This window comes from Schistocerca gregaria, chromosome 1 (assembly GCF_023897955.1).
Source record: "Schistocerca gregaria isolate iqSchGreg1 chromosome 1, iqSchGreg1.2, whole genome shotgun sequence".
Lineage (NCBI taxonomy): Eukaryota > Metazoa > Arthropoda > Insecta > Orthoptera > Acrididae > Schistocerca > Schistocerca gregaria.
Window position 1 is genome coordinate 1,115,599,193 of NC_064920.1, and position 18,415 is coordinate 1,115,617,607.

Consider the following 18,415-nt stretch of genomic DNA (forward strand, 5'->3'; position numbering starts at 1 on the left):
AATGCATTCATCGCTAATCTCTTTTCCAGCTCAAAGTTAGAAGCAACGGAAAAGAGCGCAGATGACTCTAGTATGTAAGAAGGATAAGAGTGAAACCCCAAATTTACAGACCAGTATCCTTAACCTCAATGTGCTATAGCATTCTTGAGCAAATCTAAGTTCGAATTTAGTAAATTTCCGTGAGAGAGAAAATTCCTATCCACAAATCAACACGGATTTACGAAGCCTCGTTCGTGCTAAACTCGGCTTGCCCTTTCCATGCACTGTACACTGCTAGCCACGGATGACGAACAACGGGCAAGTTCCATACTCCTACATTTACGGAAAGCTTTCGACGCAGAGCCACAATGCTGAGTGTTAACAAAGATCCGAGCATGTCAGAATAGAATTCCTCGATGTATTCCTCTGATCCGACCTGGGAGGGAACCCAAACATTCGAGCACTACTTAAGAATGGGTAGTTTTCTGTACGTTGTCTCCTTTGTAGACGAGATAAAATTCTTGGGGTAAGCCGCAGTGGACCACTCGGCTTTCCTACAGCCGTCATCACTCGTTCCATTTGTTGTCGCTAGATATTACCCGGCGTGACAGTGTCAAGCAGTCCACCGCTAACACTGTATTCTATCTTAATAGGACTGTTTTTCCTGATCATCTGAATTCATTTACATTTTACCACATTTGGAACAAGCTGCCGTTCATCACACGAAACAGAAATACTAAGTCGGGTGTATCCTACTACAGTTACTTAAAGGCCACACTTTTCCGTACAGAACAGCGTCATGAGCAAGCAGTCGCAGATTGCTGTTCACCGTATACGTTGGAGCGTTTGTGTAAAGAAGGAACAAAGTGGTTCTGTCACACGTCTCTAGGACACTCGTAATAATATCTCTGTCTCCAATGAATACTCGCCGTTCAGGATAATACATTGGATTCTATTACTTACAAAGTCTTCGAGCCACTCACATGTACGTGAACCTATTCTGACATGAAACTTCCTGTCAGATTAAAACTGTGTGCCGGACCAAGACTCGAACTCGGGACCTTTGCCTTTCGTGGGCAAATGCTCTACCAACTGAGCTACCCAAGCACGCCCCGTCCTCACATCTTTAGTTCTGCCAGTACCTCGTCTTCTACCTTCCAAACTTTACAGAAGCTCTCCTGCGAACCTTGCAGAACTAGCACTCCTGAAAGAAAGGATATTGCGGAGACATGGCTGTGAGGACGGGGCGTGAGTCGTGCTTGGATAGCTCGGTTCGTCGAGCACTTGCCCGCGAATGGCAAAGGTCCCGAGTTCGAGTCTCGGTCCGACACACAGTTTTAATCTGCCAGGAAGTCTGATATCAGCGCACACTACGCTGCAGAGTGAAAATCTCATTCTGGAAACACTGTTGATGTTGAGCCACCCGTCGGATGGGGACGTTAAGCTAAACGGCTGCCTTGGTGTTGTTCGAGAGGGCTAGGCTATGTGTCGGTAACAGGTTCCATTGCTCCCTTCTCTCACCATCATCATCATCATCATCATCATCATCATCATCATAAGCATAACTCATACAACATAACACTACATTAAACACGCACCTATTACTCTCACCTACTCTCCACAATTATACATACGACACGTCTCATATTTCCGCAAGGAAAGTGACCGACGTGTGCGGTAGAACACGCTTTCCTATAGGTAGCTGAAATCACCCAGTTAGATATCCCAGGCAAGAATGCCATACGACATTTACATTATTTACATCTTTCCTGCCGACGGATCGCTGGGTCGTAATCTTCCATAACTAGCACGTAATTGTATTTCATGGGGCAGCGTCCATTGATTCTTTCAAGTTTCACTTTTTGTGTGGCATAATTAGTGTAACGTCTACATTAACAACGCTTGAAGATCAACTGTGGCGACAGCGTGTCAACTGATTAAGTGCTGAGAAGAAATGGTCTACGCAACCTGCATAAAATCGTCGCTGAAAGAATGCTGTAACTCGCGGGCCATGTTCTAAGCATGAAAGATGGAAGAATTCCCAAATCAGCAGTTTTGTGGAAACCAACGGACATGTACAGACGTAGAGGAAGACCTCGTAACAGCTGGAAACGAACTTTGGCAAAGGATGGATTTGAAACTGGGAGGAATCTGCAAACATGGGAGCTGATCGAGGTCGCTGGAAGAATCTTGTTCCCGATGCGATAACTAGCATTGGAGTAACTATGTCTATCTACGTAAATCTACTCCATTTGCCAGCTTACAAACAACGCATATGAACTTCGTTAATGTCTAAAAAACAATAATAATGAATCATTTACAGTGTAAAAATATCACGCACATTTATTTTTATGGACAATAATAACTTTACAAGTTAAAACCATGGATATAAAATTACTAATACCAATTGTATTTCGACACGATTCCATTTTAGTTAACCACGAGAGTCACAATCCATTGAATTCCCTATAATTGTAAATTAGGTATTGCACAAAAAATTATTCTTTGAATAAAATTACTCAGCAAATGACTTTGGTTTCTTCTCAAACAGTGAAAATCTTTTACCAACAACGCAACTTGAAATTACAACGATTTGTAAGACTAGAAAATAAGAAAGAGAATCAGGAGAACGTAAATAACAATAGATTTCTCCCCCTTCCCCATTTTTATCTCTGACATTCTCTGTATCACTATTTCATTACCTGTTGAATTTACCCTAGACACATCAGAAATGTATGAATTTCTTCCGCATTCAGTGCAGATAAAAAGACATTTACTTGCGTACATCAATAAACACTGTGTAGTATCTGTTGAGAGGTGATTATAGCCTAACAGAGCAAAACAAGCCTTTGACGCTATCGTATCACACCTTCGGGGAGCCACTGGCTCTTCTTTTATACAGGTGCTGCTGTGAGGGAGTATTACGCATAAGGCAGCTCCCTCCATACACTGAACCGCACGGCTCCTGTACTGCGTCACCAAATAAATAATCCCTCGTCGACAGGTCCTTTTGACCGCTAGGGACGCCCCAGCTAACATCAAAAGCCACCTGCACCTCCTTTCTCTGCACTGGCACCTGGCTGACAAGACCCAAAACTTGCCCCTGCCAGAAGAAACACAACTACTGAGACTAGGTTTCCCATGTCCCCGTTACTAACCAGAAACAAACACTCGTGCATCCGGACATAAAATTAGCATAAATTACTGGAATCAGTGATTTGGTACGTTACAAACCAAAAGGCACTGAAACACAGGGGAAATTCGTTTCAAGCGCTCCGCGCAAGAAACTGAACACACTAAAATCACATTTAAAAAGGCTGCTTCAGGAAAACAAAGCCACTTTCCATATGACAAATCTTAATTACAAACAATTTGAATTTCCAAAATAATACAACAATAACATTTTTTTCCACTGCCAATGTCTATCTTGGTTTCACTTTTGTCAGAGCCAAGACTCCATCTTGCTGTGTGCGGAAGTTCGTTATCCGTGGCAATCCACCTAAAATGAAAAGAAACACAATTTTAGACATCTGACCGAACAATAATAAGGAAAATATTGCACATTCTGTGTTGTACCCAAGTTCATTAGAGAAGGATGGAAGCACAGCATTTCACTTCCAACCATCAGGAGCTTGCGTATTATAAAAACGGCCAGTATAATCCTTTCGCCATTTCGTGACAAAGGAATTAAAACTGAAAACAGATCATTACTTAACTATTCGAACTCAACGCCAACATCTGAACACATTGCTCAAGTGGAAGACAGTCTGAGAGGAAAGTCAGCTATGGCAGGAAAAGACTAACGTTTTATTCCTTGGAAGTGTCTGTTGTGCATGAGTTAAACCTTCCCGACCAATCTGTACGTGTTCAGTTCTGCCGATGGTTTCTGAATGAAGTAGTATCGAGAGATTCGGGCCTTCAGCTTTCCATTTTTGTTTGTCTTCTGATCTCCAGGCTGGTTCAGCCTGTCGAGATACGTGACTTTCCAGAACACGAGCCATTAAGCTTCAGTAAATCCTCATCACTACATCGTACAGCCGATGCATAATGTCAACATTGATGTTTGCTGCGCATTTTCCGAGTTTTACTTTAGCCAATCTGCATATTTACATTTAAAATGGTGCCCAGGTCAGGGCTTACTACATGCAATTAAATGAAGTTTTTTTTTTAATTTAAGATTTTAAGACGAACGACAAACAGGCTGCCCATAACACATAACGCCCCATTACCATTTTAAAATTCCACAGCCTGGAAAATATTTGAGAAAGAGCGCAGTGGTTATTTGTAAAACGTTCAGCACCTCTCAGTTTTTATTCTATTGCATTAGAATTTCAATATGTGGCCCATTCTCCGTTAGTAGAATATCAAGGCGACATTCGCGTTCTGCCTATGTACGGGTCAGCATGGCAGCATCAATAGTTTTCATTGTTTCACTCATTCGTTCACGAAGGGTAGCAATGTCACTGACTGATGTCGTGTACAAGCGTTCTGTGGAGTGACCCACAGAAAGAAGTCTAACGGTGTGGCACTGCGAGAGCGCTGGGGCTATGCGAAGGGATCATCACGACCCAACCATCTCTCACGAAATATGTCCTCTAGCACATCCACCACGTTCAGACACCAATGTGACTGGGTGAGGTGGTGCAGTGGTTAGCACATTGGACTCGCATTCGGGAGCACGAGTTCAAATCCGCATTCGGTTATCCTGATCTACGTTTCCCAGTATTTCCCTACATCGCTTCAAGCAAATGCTGTCGGGTTCCTCCGAGCCACAATCCGTAGATAGCGGTCATCAACTGCAGTAGTAGCCCGTGGGTGGCCTCAGCGAGGCATGTCATCGACAGTCCCTGTTTCTCTGTATCCCCTCCACGTCCGAACAACATTGCTTTGGTTCACACCGAGGCGCCTGGACACCTCCCTTGCTGAGAGCCCTTCCTTTGAAAGGGCACGGCCGACTTCCTTCCCCAACCTTCCCTAATCGTTCCCCCAAATCAACCAACCAACCGACCAACCCCAATGTGGACGAGCTCCATCACGCTGGAATATGACAGAAGGCTGCAACTTTTTGATATGTGGTAGCCCAGAACTGTTCGATAATATCCAGGTAGACACTTCCAGTTATGGTTGTCTTTACGAAGGGAAATGGGGCTATCACACTGTCGTGTATCAGCCCACAGTAAATATTAAACTTCAGGCTGTCACGCATGTGTTCACGTGTGCTGTGTGGGTTTCTGGAGCCCGAAATCCAAATGCTGTGGCGATTCACATGTCCAGAAATGTGGACAAGTGGGGATGCACACACTGAAATCCGGGCGTAATAGGTGAAAAAAAAAAAACCTTTGAGAGCTGCGAAACGTTTTACAACAAACCAATGTTCTCTGTCTCTAATGGTTTCCAAGTTATGAGTTTTTAAAACTATAGTTAGAATTTATGGACAGCCTGTAGATTCTTTGTGGAGGGAAAAGGATATATAGAAAAGGGACAAAAGCATAAGTCAAGAATCTGGAGAAACTTTGCAAGGGCTGTGCGGATGTGCCCAAGCTTTATAGAGAACTGAGTATAGTGTTTGGGTAAAACTTATATTATCAGTTAGAAGTGCCGAGTTAATACCACATTCCTTTATAAATTTACTTTCTACCTCAACAATGATTGTTACACCAGAGACTGTTTTAATACGACAGAAGATGTATTTTGGCTATGTACATACATCAAAAAAGTTTTGCATCACCCCAGTTTCCAGAACTCCTGAAAATAGACGTTGACTGTGGGTACTGTATCACAGACACAGTCATTTGACTGTTCAGAGATGTTACTAAACCCGCCCAAAGATGTAATCAACCATGCATGAGCAGCGCATATTAGACTGAGTGGGTCCGACAGTCGATCAGTTCCAGTCATTCCACCAGGAAGAAGGTACGTGGCTCGTGTTGTCTGTAGTTCACCCATGCCTAGACGGTCAATACCGCGGTTCGATCGCGTCCGCATTGTTACTTTGTGCCAGGAAGGGCTCTCCTCAACAAGGGAAGTGTCCAGGCGTCTCGGAGTGAACCAAAGCGACGTTTTCGGCCATGGAACTGTCGATGACATGCCTCGCTCAGGCCGCCCAAGGGCTACTACTGCAGTGGACGACCACTGTCTACGGATTATGGCTCGGAGGAATCGTGACAGCAACGCCACCATGTTGAATAATGGTTTTCGTGTGGCCACAGGACGTCGTGTTACGACTCAAACTGTGCGCAATGTGCTGCATGATGCGCAACTTCACTCCCGGCGTCCACGGCGAGGTCCATCTTTGCAACCACGACACCATGCAGTGCGGTACAGATGGGCCCAACAACATGCCGAATGGACCGCTCTGAATTGGCATCACATTTTCTTCACCGATGAGTGTCGCATATGCGTTCAACCAGACAATCGTCAGAGACGTGTTTGGAGGCAACAGGGTCAGGCTGTACGCTTTAGACACACCGTCCAGCGAGTGCAGCTAGGTGGAGGATCCCTGCTGTTTTGGGGTGGCATTATGTGGGGCCGACGTACGCCGCTGGTGGTCATGGAAGGCGCCGTATGGCTAAACAATAAGTGAATGCCATTCTCCAACCGATAGTGCAACCACATCGGCAGCATATTAGCAAGAAATTCGTCTTCATGGACGACAATTCGCACCTCATCGTGGACATCTTATGAATGACTTCCTTCAGGATAACGACATCGCCCAACTAGGGAGGCCAACATGTTCTCCAGACATGAACCCTATCGAACATGCCTGGGATATATTGAAAAGGGCTGTTTATGGACGACTTGACCCACCAACCACTCTGAGGGATCTACTCCAAATCGCCGTTGAGGAGTGGGACAATCTGGACCAACAGTGCCTTAATGAACTTGTGGATAGTATGCCACGACGGATACAGGCATGCATCAATGCAGCAGGACGTGCTACTGGGTATTAGAGATACTGGACCAACACCTCTGAAGGTCTCGCTCTATGGTGGTACAACACGCAATGCGTGTTTTTCATGAGCAATAAAAAGGGCGGAAATGATGTTTATGTTGATCTCTATTCCAATTTTCTGTACCGATTCGGGAACTCTCGGAATCGAGGTGGTGCAAAACTTTATTTTGTTGTGTGTATATGGCCTCCCAATGTACACAGCACTCACTCGAGAGTTTCAGCACGCACACGTCTCCTGTAATAACTGGGATTTTTCACAGAATATAGAAACGACTCTTCCGTAAAAGCATCAGTTAAGGCCATAATACAGTGACTCCCAACCTGGGGATAGTTTACTCCGTGAGGGGTACAATGAAATTTTCTGCAGAGTAAAAACAAAAGTGTTCATCTTGTTTCGGCCACGAAACTAAGTTACCAATAATAAAAGCTTTTTAATGCTGCCATTAACATGTGATACAATGTGGTGGAGGTTATAGACTATGAAACGAATTTACAAACATCTTCTTTCTCCACTTGCGCACACAGTTTATGCTTTGCACCATTCATAATCACAGTAAAATAGAGACACAGAAATACATATCCTTCTATAGCTAATGAAAACGACTTCTCCAGTTTGTAGATAAGTAACACAATGGGTCAAAAATTGCTTGATCATTCACTTCGCAACAAAGAAAGGCACTAATTGACAGCACAACAAAACCCACTATGTTATGGCTAGTACATTGCCAAAGCGATTTAATGCTTTGTAACGAGTGTCTACCCTCAATTTGGATAGTTGGCGTTCTTTTCTGAGAAGGAGTTGTAGGTAACAATCACAATGCACTGAGAATTTTCTCATCATTCTATATATAAAAAGTTGTTAGAAATAAGCATCACCATTTGTCTCACGGGTTGATTAGAACGTGGTTTAATAAAACACCTACAACAACTAAATATCATTTATCTTTCGACGTTAAAATTGTTTGTTCGAAGAAAATTGATTTTCATTCTAAAGCTTAGTTAGGTGCTAATGTTTATGATGGTGGGTGGTACTAGCTAACATAGGACTGCGCTTGGTGTTGATGGCCTCCCACGGAAACGATCACCAACTCGAATTCATATCTTAAGAAGGAAAAAAGTACGGTACAAAGGTATCAGCCCGAGCAATCGATCCCGCTAGAAAGTCTGGGCCGCAACTCAGACAGTACGCAGTTATGACCTTCGGCAAGTACAGCTTTTAAATTTACGCGCGCACCGTTTGTCACTCAATCCGCCCTGCTGCGGTCGGTTAACGCCCGACGCGAATTACTGCATATTGGAGTGAATAAGAGGTTTGAGAAATACTGTTTTAACGTTGGTGTAAGATGCATTGTTCATTGTGTCAAACTGCGGGTTTTCTGAACTGTAACTGGTCCCAGAGGTTTATTTTCTTTGAACGGAAATGTAGTGTATGTGAATGAAACGAATTATATTCAATTATTAACATTGCTGTTATGCGTTATCGTTTTGGATTTTACGGCTGGCACTGTTCAAATGGTCCAAATGGCTCTAAGCACTATGGAACATAACATCTGAGGTCATCAGTCCCCTAGATTTAGAACTACTTAAACCTAACTAACCTACGGACATCACACACAGCCATGGCCGAGGCAGGATTCGAACCTGCGACCGTCGCAGCCGCTTGGATGTCACTGTTAAAATGAAGTTTATTTGCAGGAGTTGCGCTATTCTTCAAAGTGACTGGCATGGTTAATTTCTAAATCGAAAATCATTAACTTCATTTCGTAATAATTCTTCAGTTGCTTACATTTATTGATTTTGACTTTGGAGCATCATTAGAACGTCAATACGTGAATACTGTTAAAGTAATACAGAAATTATATGTGAGTGAGATTGACACATCAAGTACTCTTTTTTTCTGCGTAAAATATCGTATTCTTGAATAAGATTTCAAAACACCTTGGGCAGGTATGTCTACCTTCCCTCTCCAGTACCCACGCCTTGCAACATACAGCAGAGACAAGAGCTCTGTACAGTTCGCCCTCTGGCATTTGGCGGCGAAGCGAGCCGGAGCGAGTGACAAACGGCATGCGCGAAAGTTTGAAAGCTGTACTTTAGAACATTATAACTGCGTATTAACAGAAAGTCCAAATTTTCGATAGCGGGGGCTAGTATATTACATGTCTGCTGTTTTCTACTTAAAATATGAGATAGAGTTGGTGTTTCGTTGTCAAAAAGGTTGAGAAACACCGCTCTAGCCTGTCGAGTAACTGAGAAAGAATAGCTGTGAATATTAACAATATCATAGCGCGCAACTTTTTGTCAGTTGAGTTGCTGAAAACGCTGATCTGACATCCTGATAAGTAATCGCTGTTCAGGAGAACGCATCACATCTACTACGTTGACACACACTGAGATTAAAGAGTCATGGGATACCATCTAATATCGTGTCATACCTCCTTCTGACAGGCACAGTGCAGCAACACGACGTGGCATAAACTCAAGTTGCTGGAAGCTCGCCTGCAGGAATACTGAGCCGTGCTGCCTCTATAGCAGTCCGTAATTACGAAAGGGTTGCCGGTGCAGGATTTTTGCACGAACTGACCTCCCGATTAGGTCCCACAAATGTTCGATGGTATTCATGTCGGACCATCTGGATGCCCAAACCATTCTCTCGAACGTTTCAGTTGTTCTGGCGTGGTGGACAGCCATCCATAAAAATTCCACTTTTGTTTGGGAACATGGAATCTATGAACGGCTGCAAATGGTCCCCAAGTAGCCAAGCATATCCATTTCCAGTCAATGGTCGATTCTGTTGGACAAGAGGACCCAGTCCATTCGATCAGACCATTATGGAACCAACACCAGCTCGCACAGTGTCATGTTGACATCTTGGGTCCATGGCTTTCTATGGTCTGTGCCACAATGGAACTCTACCATCAACTCTTAACAGCTGAAACCGGGTGACCAGGCCACAATTGTCCAACCCATATATTCAAGAGCCCAGGAGAGTCGCTGCAGGCGATGTCGTGCTGTTAGGACTGGCAGTCGCGTCGATCGTCTGCTGCCACAGCCCATTAACGCCACATTTCGCCACACTGTCCTAACAGATATGTTCGTCGTACTTCACACACAGATTTCTGCGTTTACTTCACGCAGTGTTGCTTGTCTCTTAGCACTGACAACGCTACACATACGCTGCTGCTCTTAGGCGTTAAGTGAAGGCTGTCGGCCACTGCCTTGTCCGTGGTATTCTCGGTACACTCTTGGCTGGCCCTGTGGATCTCGGAATATTGAATTCCCAAACAGTTTCCGAAATGGAATGACTCATCCGTCTAGCTCCAGCTAGCTACCATTCTGCATTGAAAGTCAGTTAACCCCTGTCGTGCAGCCATAATCACATCGGAAACCTTTTCAGATGAATCACCTGAGAACAAATTACAGCTTCGCTATCCATTGCTCTTTTATGCCTTGTGTAGTGGCACTACCGCCATCGTATAAGTGCATATCGCTATTCCATGACTTTCGTCACCTGAGTCTGGCTCACTCGGCAAAATAATACAACGAAGCGCCACCGAAACTGGTACAGGCATGTGCATTCAAATTCAGAGATATGTAAACAGGCAGAACACGGCGCTGCGGTCGGCAACGGATATATAAGGCAACAAGTGTCTGGCGCAGTTGTTACATCGGTTACTGCTGCTACAATGGCAGGTTATCAAGATTTAAGTGAGACTGAACGTAGTGTTATAGGCGACGCACGAGCGAGGGGACACAGCATCTTCGAGGTAGCAATGAAGTCGGGATTTTCCTGTAAGGCCATTTCAGGGGTGTGCCGTGAATATCAGGAATCCGATAAAAAGACATCGGTGCGGTCGGAAAAAGGTCCTTTAATAACGGGACCAACGACGACTGAAGAGAATCGTTCAACGTGACAGAAGTGCAACCTTTCCGCAAATTGCTGCAGATTTCAATGCTGGGCTGACAAGGGTCAGCGTGTGAACCATTCAACGATATGGACCTTCAGAGCCGTAGACCCTCTCGTGTACCCTTGGTGACTGCACGAAACAAAGCTTTAAGTCTCGCCTTGGCCCGTCGACACCGACGGTGGGCTGTTAGTGACTGGAAATATGTTGCCAGGTCGGACGAATCTCGTTTCAAATTGTATCGAGCAGACGGACGTGTACAGGTATAGAGACAACCTCATGAATCCATGGACCCTACATGTCAGCTGAGGACTGTCCAAGCTAGTGAAGGCTCTGTAATGGTGTAGGGCGTGTGCAGCTGGAGTAATATGGGGCCCCTGATATGTCTAGATATAACTATGACAGGTGACATGTACGTAAGCATCGTGTCTGATCACCTGCATCCATTAATGTCCACTGTGCACTCTGACGGACTTGGCCAAGTTCATCAGGACAATGCGACACCACAAATGTCCAGAATTACAACAGAGTGGCTCCGGAACACTCTTCTGAGTTTAAACACTTCCGCTGGCCAACAAACTCCTCATGGCCGCGGGACCTGTGGGGCCTTGTCACGGCCCTCGCGCCCGCCCCCCCCCCCCCCCTCCCCCCTTGTATGTAGATAACCTTATGAATCCATGGAGCCTGCTTGTCAGCATGGGACTGTTCAAGCAGTTGGAGGCTCTGTAATGGTGTGGGCATGTGCAGTAGCAGTGGTATGAGACCCCTGATATGCCTAGATATGTCTCCGACGTGACACGTACGTATCCTGGCTGATCACCTGCATCCATTCATGTCAATATTCGTTCCGACGGACTTGGGAAATGCCAGCAGGACACTGCGACACACCACAGGTCCAGAACTGCCACAGACCGGTTCCAGGTACACTCTTCTGAGTTTAAAAATTTCTGCTGGCCACCAAACTCCTCAGACATGAACATTATTGAGCATATCTAGAATGCCTTGCAACGTTCTGTTCAGAGGAGATCTCCACCCCCTTGCACTCTTTTTGGTTTATGGACAGCCCTGCAGGATTCATGGTGTCAGCTCCCTCCAGCACTACTTCAGTCATTAGTCGAGTCTATACCACGTCGTATTGTGGCACTTCTGCGCGCTCGCGGGGGCCCTACACGATATTAGGCAGGTGTACCAGTTTCTTTGGCTCTTCAGTGTACCAGTTCGCAGTGACTGTTACTTGTTACTAATTGCCTTGTAGCAGCTACGGTGGTAAATAACAGAACGAACATTACAACGTTGGTGCAGTGCGGAGGGATACGGTTTTGAGTTCGTAAACTGTTATTTAAAACTGTGACAAATCACAACTAAAAATACCAGTTACCGAAAAGTACGATTAACCCATTAGCACCATGCGTTGCCATATGGCAACGTTTGTAACACTTTTTTAAAATCGTTGATTCCACGACATCAACGAAGCGAGAGTGTTGGCAGCACTGGATTCCATTCCGCAAGACTGTAAAGGTGACTACAATGCAACTGTTTTGACAATACATTTAAATTCTGCGGCGTAAGCAATGTTGCAAGTCGTTTGCTGAATGACGAAGAAAAATGGAGTACAGGTTGGAGTAACTATGTTTTACACAGTAACTTACGATATATAATTTGGTTTTTTAGTATAGTTGAGCTTTAAATACTCAAATATACATTCTTTGGAGGTTACTGCTTGCTGTGAAATGAATTACGTTCATTTAGGCCGTTTGAACGTCGGTGTTGCTTTATGGCAACGCTAGGCGCTTGTACTCAGTAAAAGGACGAATTTTCTCTTTTTTGTTTTAGAAGAGATTTTTCGCTTGCAGAGGCGCTGGAGATTCTTTATAATGACGATATTGAAGGTGATGTGTTTGTTGAGCCCCCAGATCCGAAAAGAGAAGAATGATGGATCATTGTATGTGCGGTGGCTGGACAACTCAGTTGTCACAATGATCTCTTCTTCAAGTGGTGCACAAGAAGTTGGCCAAGCCAAGAGATTCTCGCAACTAAAAAACCGAAATATAATGATTCCCAGACCAAAACTGGTAGCCAAATATAATACATATATGGGAGGTGCTGATCAGATGGATCAGAATCTAGCATGCCATCGCACTGCAATAAGAAGCAAGAAATGGTACTGGTGTCTCTTTACATGGATATTAGATGTCGCCATACAAAACAGTTGGATTTTGTATAATATAGCAAGAAACCAAACTTTTTCTCAGCTTGATTTCAAGAGCGAAGTAGCAACAGTGTACTTACAAAGACACCAAGCTTTACCTAAAGGAGCTGGGTGACCATCTGCACCAAGAGCAAGTTCCGACAGCCGCATATCAGATTCAATTAGGTTTGATAAGACTGACCACCTCGTCTAGCACACATAAGGAAAGGAGAAGAAAAGGTGTGCACACAATGACTGTAAATCTATTGTGAGAACAATGCGTTCAAAGTGTAATGTGGGATTGTGTATTGACTGTTTTATTGCATTTCATGTAAAATAATGCTGAGTTCAAGGCTTGATTTTTGATTATTAGTTGTACTGTGTTATAAAATATCAACTGTATGATGAAGACTGAATAATAAATTTGAACAGAACTTGTATATGTAATAAGAAATTTCAATAACCTACTTATTTTAGTTGAAGTTGTAATCCAAATAAATTTAGGTAGTGAAAGCGCCTAGCATTGCCATATGGCAACATCAAATATCCAGAATGAGATTTTCACTCTGCAGCGGAGTGTGCGCTGATATGAAACTTGCTGGCAGATTAAAACTGTGTGCCCGACCGAGACTCGAACTCGGGACCTTTGCCTTTCGCGGGCAAGTGCTCTACCAACTGAGCTACCGAAGCACGACTCACGTCCGGTACCCACAGCTTTACTTCTGCCAGTATCCGTCTCCTACCTTCCAAACTTTACAGAAGCTCTTCTGCGAACCTTGCAGAACTAGCACTCCTGAAAGAAAGGATACTGCGGAGACATGGCTTAGCCACAGCCTGAGGGATGTTTCCAGAATGAGATTTTCACTCTGCAGCGGAGTGTGCGCTGATATGAAACTTGCTGGCAGATTAAAACTGTGTGCCCGACCGAGACTCGAGCTCGGGACCTTTGCCTTTCGCGGGCAAGTGCTCTACCAACTGAGCTACCGAAGCACGACTCACGTCCGGTACTCACAGCTTTACTTCTGCCAGTATCCGTCTCCTACCTTCAAAACTTTACAGAAGCTCTTCTGCGAACCTTGCAGAACTAGCACTCCTGAAAGAAAGGAACATCAAATATGTCGCTAATAGCGGTAATGACTTTCGTCGGAACAACTGTGCTGTGTAATTTATGCCTTTTCCAGACATAATAACGAAAATATTTTTAAAAAATCACGAAAAAATAATTCCGGCGCTAATTGGTTAATGGCAATCGCCGTTATCGAAGTGTCGCACTTTAGGCCATTCCCAGTCGCACTGTGCGCGGCGTCTCCCGAGGCAGCACCCACATCCCGCGGCGCCCACAGGCCGGCCCGAGATGCCGGCCTGCGATGGCGGCGCGGCCTTTGTGTGGCGGGGCCTTTGTCCCGCGCACGCAGCCGCCGTTTCTGATCCGTCTGCCCGCTATTGAGACCCTTACTGCAGCTCGCCGCCGCGCTACGTGAGCCTCCCAGGTGTTATAAGTGCGGCTGCTGACGCTTACAAAGGAAAATTACTCAAAGGATTCTCCCTCGAGGCACCGGTCACCTCGCTGCACCGCGGGGTGCCACTTAATTGCTTGTATACTAGAGACAGGCGATCCGCTCCACTGAACTGATTCGAAGAGCTAGATCCGTCTATGGAGGGAGCGATCAATGACTCGCAAAAAAAGAAGCGGTAGTTTTTCGGGTCCGAAATGTCTTTGCAGTGACGTGAGTGAGCACATGAATAATCTAGGCTGGACTGCTGTAACAGCGTCCCACACAACATGCTGAATTAGTTACTATGGCATACAGGAGTGTACACTGCTCAAAAAATTAGGTGAACTTGTATATCAACGTTCAGTACGTTAAATCTATTTTGAGACAGGATGTAGGCCTATCTGTGGTCTTATTACATAGCCTAAGATCCTCAGTTTCCATGTATGCAACAGCTAAAGTGATTCACCATCTATCAGCTATGTTATGCATTATAGTATCAGTTGAATCTTGGAAGGAAGTCACTACCAGTGCTCCAGTGTTATGCAGCGAGGTACACGGATGGCAGTTGTCATTGTTGGACGTTGTATTCAACCAAGGATATGCAATGCAACATCTTAATGCAGTGCAGTTTCCAAGGGCAGTCTGTGTAATCCTACAAGGATGGACTTTCCGTCACGTTGCTGTAGATGCTAATGTCTCTCCATGTGTGATCCATAGATTGTTGACACACCACAGGGAGACACGCCAGTTTGCAATGCGAGTTGGACAAGGTCGCCGACGCATTACAGCCCCACGTGAAGATCCATATTTGGCCGAGCACTGCAGCTCGAACGCAGGACAACTGGAGCTGCTTTGTCCGATCGGACTGTAAGGAACACGTTACAAGAATGGCCCTTAAAATCCCGACGTCCTGTTCTAGTACCCACTCGACACGTCACCTCGCAGCTGGCTTTTAGTTCTGCTGTTCCCCTGTCAACTGACGACTTCGCCACTGGCGAAATGGTGATGGTCATGTTCGTATTCGGAAACACCATGGTGACCGGTACGTGCCAAATGTTGCCCAGGATATCGACAGAGTCTGTCAAGGTTCTATGGTTGTGTGAAGTGATACCAGTATTCACAGTCGTATGAGTCTTGTCATTGTTTATGACCGCCTTACAACCAGGCAGTACATCGAACAGATCCTGTTGGAACATGTTGTAGCCTCTGCGTGCGTTGGTGGCCCTGAATTCCATATCATGTATGACAATGTCAGAACACACATGCAAGGCATCGTAGGGGATTTCTTGCAAAGACTGGACATCGCATGGCGAGCGGTGAGTCCTAATCTAAACGCCATCGAGCACATTCTGGGTCATGCTAGACAGAAATGTTCACAATTAGCCAGTTCCACCACGGATTCACCAAAAACTCTCAAGGACTCTCATTGAAGAATGGGAATGGATACAACAAAGTGACCTCCGCTGATTTAATACAGAGCGTGCCACATACGTGGAAAGCAGTCATAATCAGTGACATAGGGCCTACACATTACTGAAGCTCTCAAGATCCAATGAAAAGTATCCAGGATGGTAAGATGAATGATTATTCCCATTTTGTTTTCCACACCTTGTGGACATACACAAACGATAATATAATGATGTTTCCTTGTGTACTCAATTTGTGAAAGATAAAACTGTAATATCTATTATTACAGGTTATCTGTCTTAAGCTATTAATCTAATTAATACTGGATTAGATATAAGGATAACATCTTGTGCCTGATAGATGAACCAAACAATAAAATTGACCAGTTACACAAACATAAATGCTGTTCATGATAAGACACATTTTACAGCAGAGAAAGAGCAAAACAGACAGTTAAATTTCTTGGACATCACATTAAGAGTCAAAACAACCAACACACATTTGTCAAATACCAAAAACAACAGACACAATTAACAGACAGCACCCAAATCCTCAAAAGCAGGCAACACTCAGATATCCTCTCCACAGACTAAACACAGTGCCATTAGATACAGACAATTACAAAAAAGAAATGAATACTATAATACAAATAGTCACTAACAATGGATACAAAGAGAAATTAATAACAAATCTGAACAAGAAAATCAAGAAACATAAAAGAACAAACACCCAACTGTCACCAATACAAGTACAAAATCACACACTAACAAATACACAAAATACAAGAATAGAAACAACACAAAGTGGGAAAGAAACAAAGTAAAAGATGGTACACAATGACATACAACCACAAATACACACACAGAATATCCAATATTTTAATAAACAAAGCATAGAAATAGCACACCAAACCAACAACTTAATTCAGAAATACTTCCCAAAAACAATAGGAAAAACTGATCTGCAGCAGAAATCAGGAATATACCAACTGAAATGCAATACATGTGATAGAAGATACATAGGTCAAACCAGGAGGAAATTTTACACCAGATACAAAGAACACGAGCATGGAAGTATAGCACAAATCATTCAACTTTTGCAGAACACTTACACCAACACAAAATTACAACCAGAGACACAGACATGGAAATCATAAGGATAAACGACAACAAAAAGCACCTCACCTTACAAGAAAACTACCACATCCAAAAAACCATAACAGAAAAGAAACAACTCATAAATGATCAGATCAACTTGGGAAACCACAAACTTTTTAAACAGAGTGACCACTTAATATAACATTAAAATTACACATATAACCACATGCTCCAATAACCACTACCATTTCCTCCCAGATCTGTTCCATAATCATTGTCCTGGCCATCCATGTCTTTCCTTCCTCACTACAACCCATCCCCCCTCCCACAAGCACAAAAAAAACCACTCCTCTACCGTCTCTACCTACAGACACAATTTCACTAACTCTAACTCTCTCTCTCTCTCTCTCTCTCTCTCTCTCTCATACATACACAAAATCATTTCATAGGTTGGTAACACCCAAAATGTGAGCGAAAACAAACGAATAGGCATAAACACTGTGGCAGTGATGAATGAAAAACAATTAAGGAAGTCAATTGTAAATATTGCAGCGCAGGAAATGACGCAAAATTCCAAAAACTCCCAAATGTAGGTGTGAAATGAAGCCACTCAACAAAAAACACTGCTAGGAAGAAGGGAAAGAGCAGATTATGAAAAGAAACATCATAAATAACTTCCAGACCACCAACTTTAAAAAGAAAACGCTGTTTTTAACGTAAAACAATAAAAAATGTATAAACGTGTGTATCCAATTTACAGAATACCACAGAAGATGCTTAGTGAATAAAAGCGAAGCGTGTCTGGTGTAATTCTTTTTAATTAGACTGCAGTCAGCTTAAGACAGAGAACCTATAATAACAGATGTTAACAGCTGCTGCGGAAGATGGCCACACAAACAAACGAACTACGTAAAAGAATAATAATTTCGCAGCTACATACCAATTCCTCAATTATTGCTCAGTTGATTGTGGCAGACACCGAAAGTCATGTTCCCCTAATTCTTTTTGAGCAGCGTAGTAAAAAACTTCTCTCAGGTGCCAGAAAAATACGCTATACACGGTGTGCATGTAGGTGTTTATATACCTTAGTGCTGTGAGCAGCTTTTGTCAGCCAGGAAAAGAACAGAATGGGAAGTCAGGTCAGTTCTTTATGACGCTGTATTAACGCACAAAACAGTTCCTCGCCTCTTACTTACCCTGTTGACTTGTAATGAGTTGCCGTGCTGGCCCATGAGACGATGCTGTACTGAGTGCAAGCACTCGGCAACTCATTCGGCAACGAACAAGCTGCAATCAACTGACTCGCGACAGATAGAAAGACACGGGGCGACTTCAAAAAGTACTTTAGTTACACATTAATACGACAGGCCAAGTAACTTCTGTTGAATGCT

At 43.9% G+C, this 18,415-nt stretch overlaps 1 protein-coding gene across 1 annotated transcript in view; it reads right to left on the reverse strand.

The window, feature by feature from the left end:
• Window positions 1-2,304: 2,304 nt before the first annotated feature.
• LOC126283521 (DNA excision repair protein ERCC-1) overlaps window positions 2,305-18,415 on the reverse strand; it is a 111,233-nt gene continuing 95,122 nt past the window's right edge. The window contains exon 6 of the mRNA XM_049982278.1: window positions 2,305-3,478. The gene's annotated coding sequence lies outside the window, so the exon portion shown is untranslated. The remainder of the gene's footprint in view (window positions 3,479-18,415) is intronic.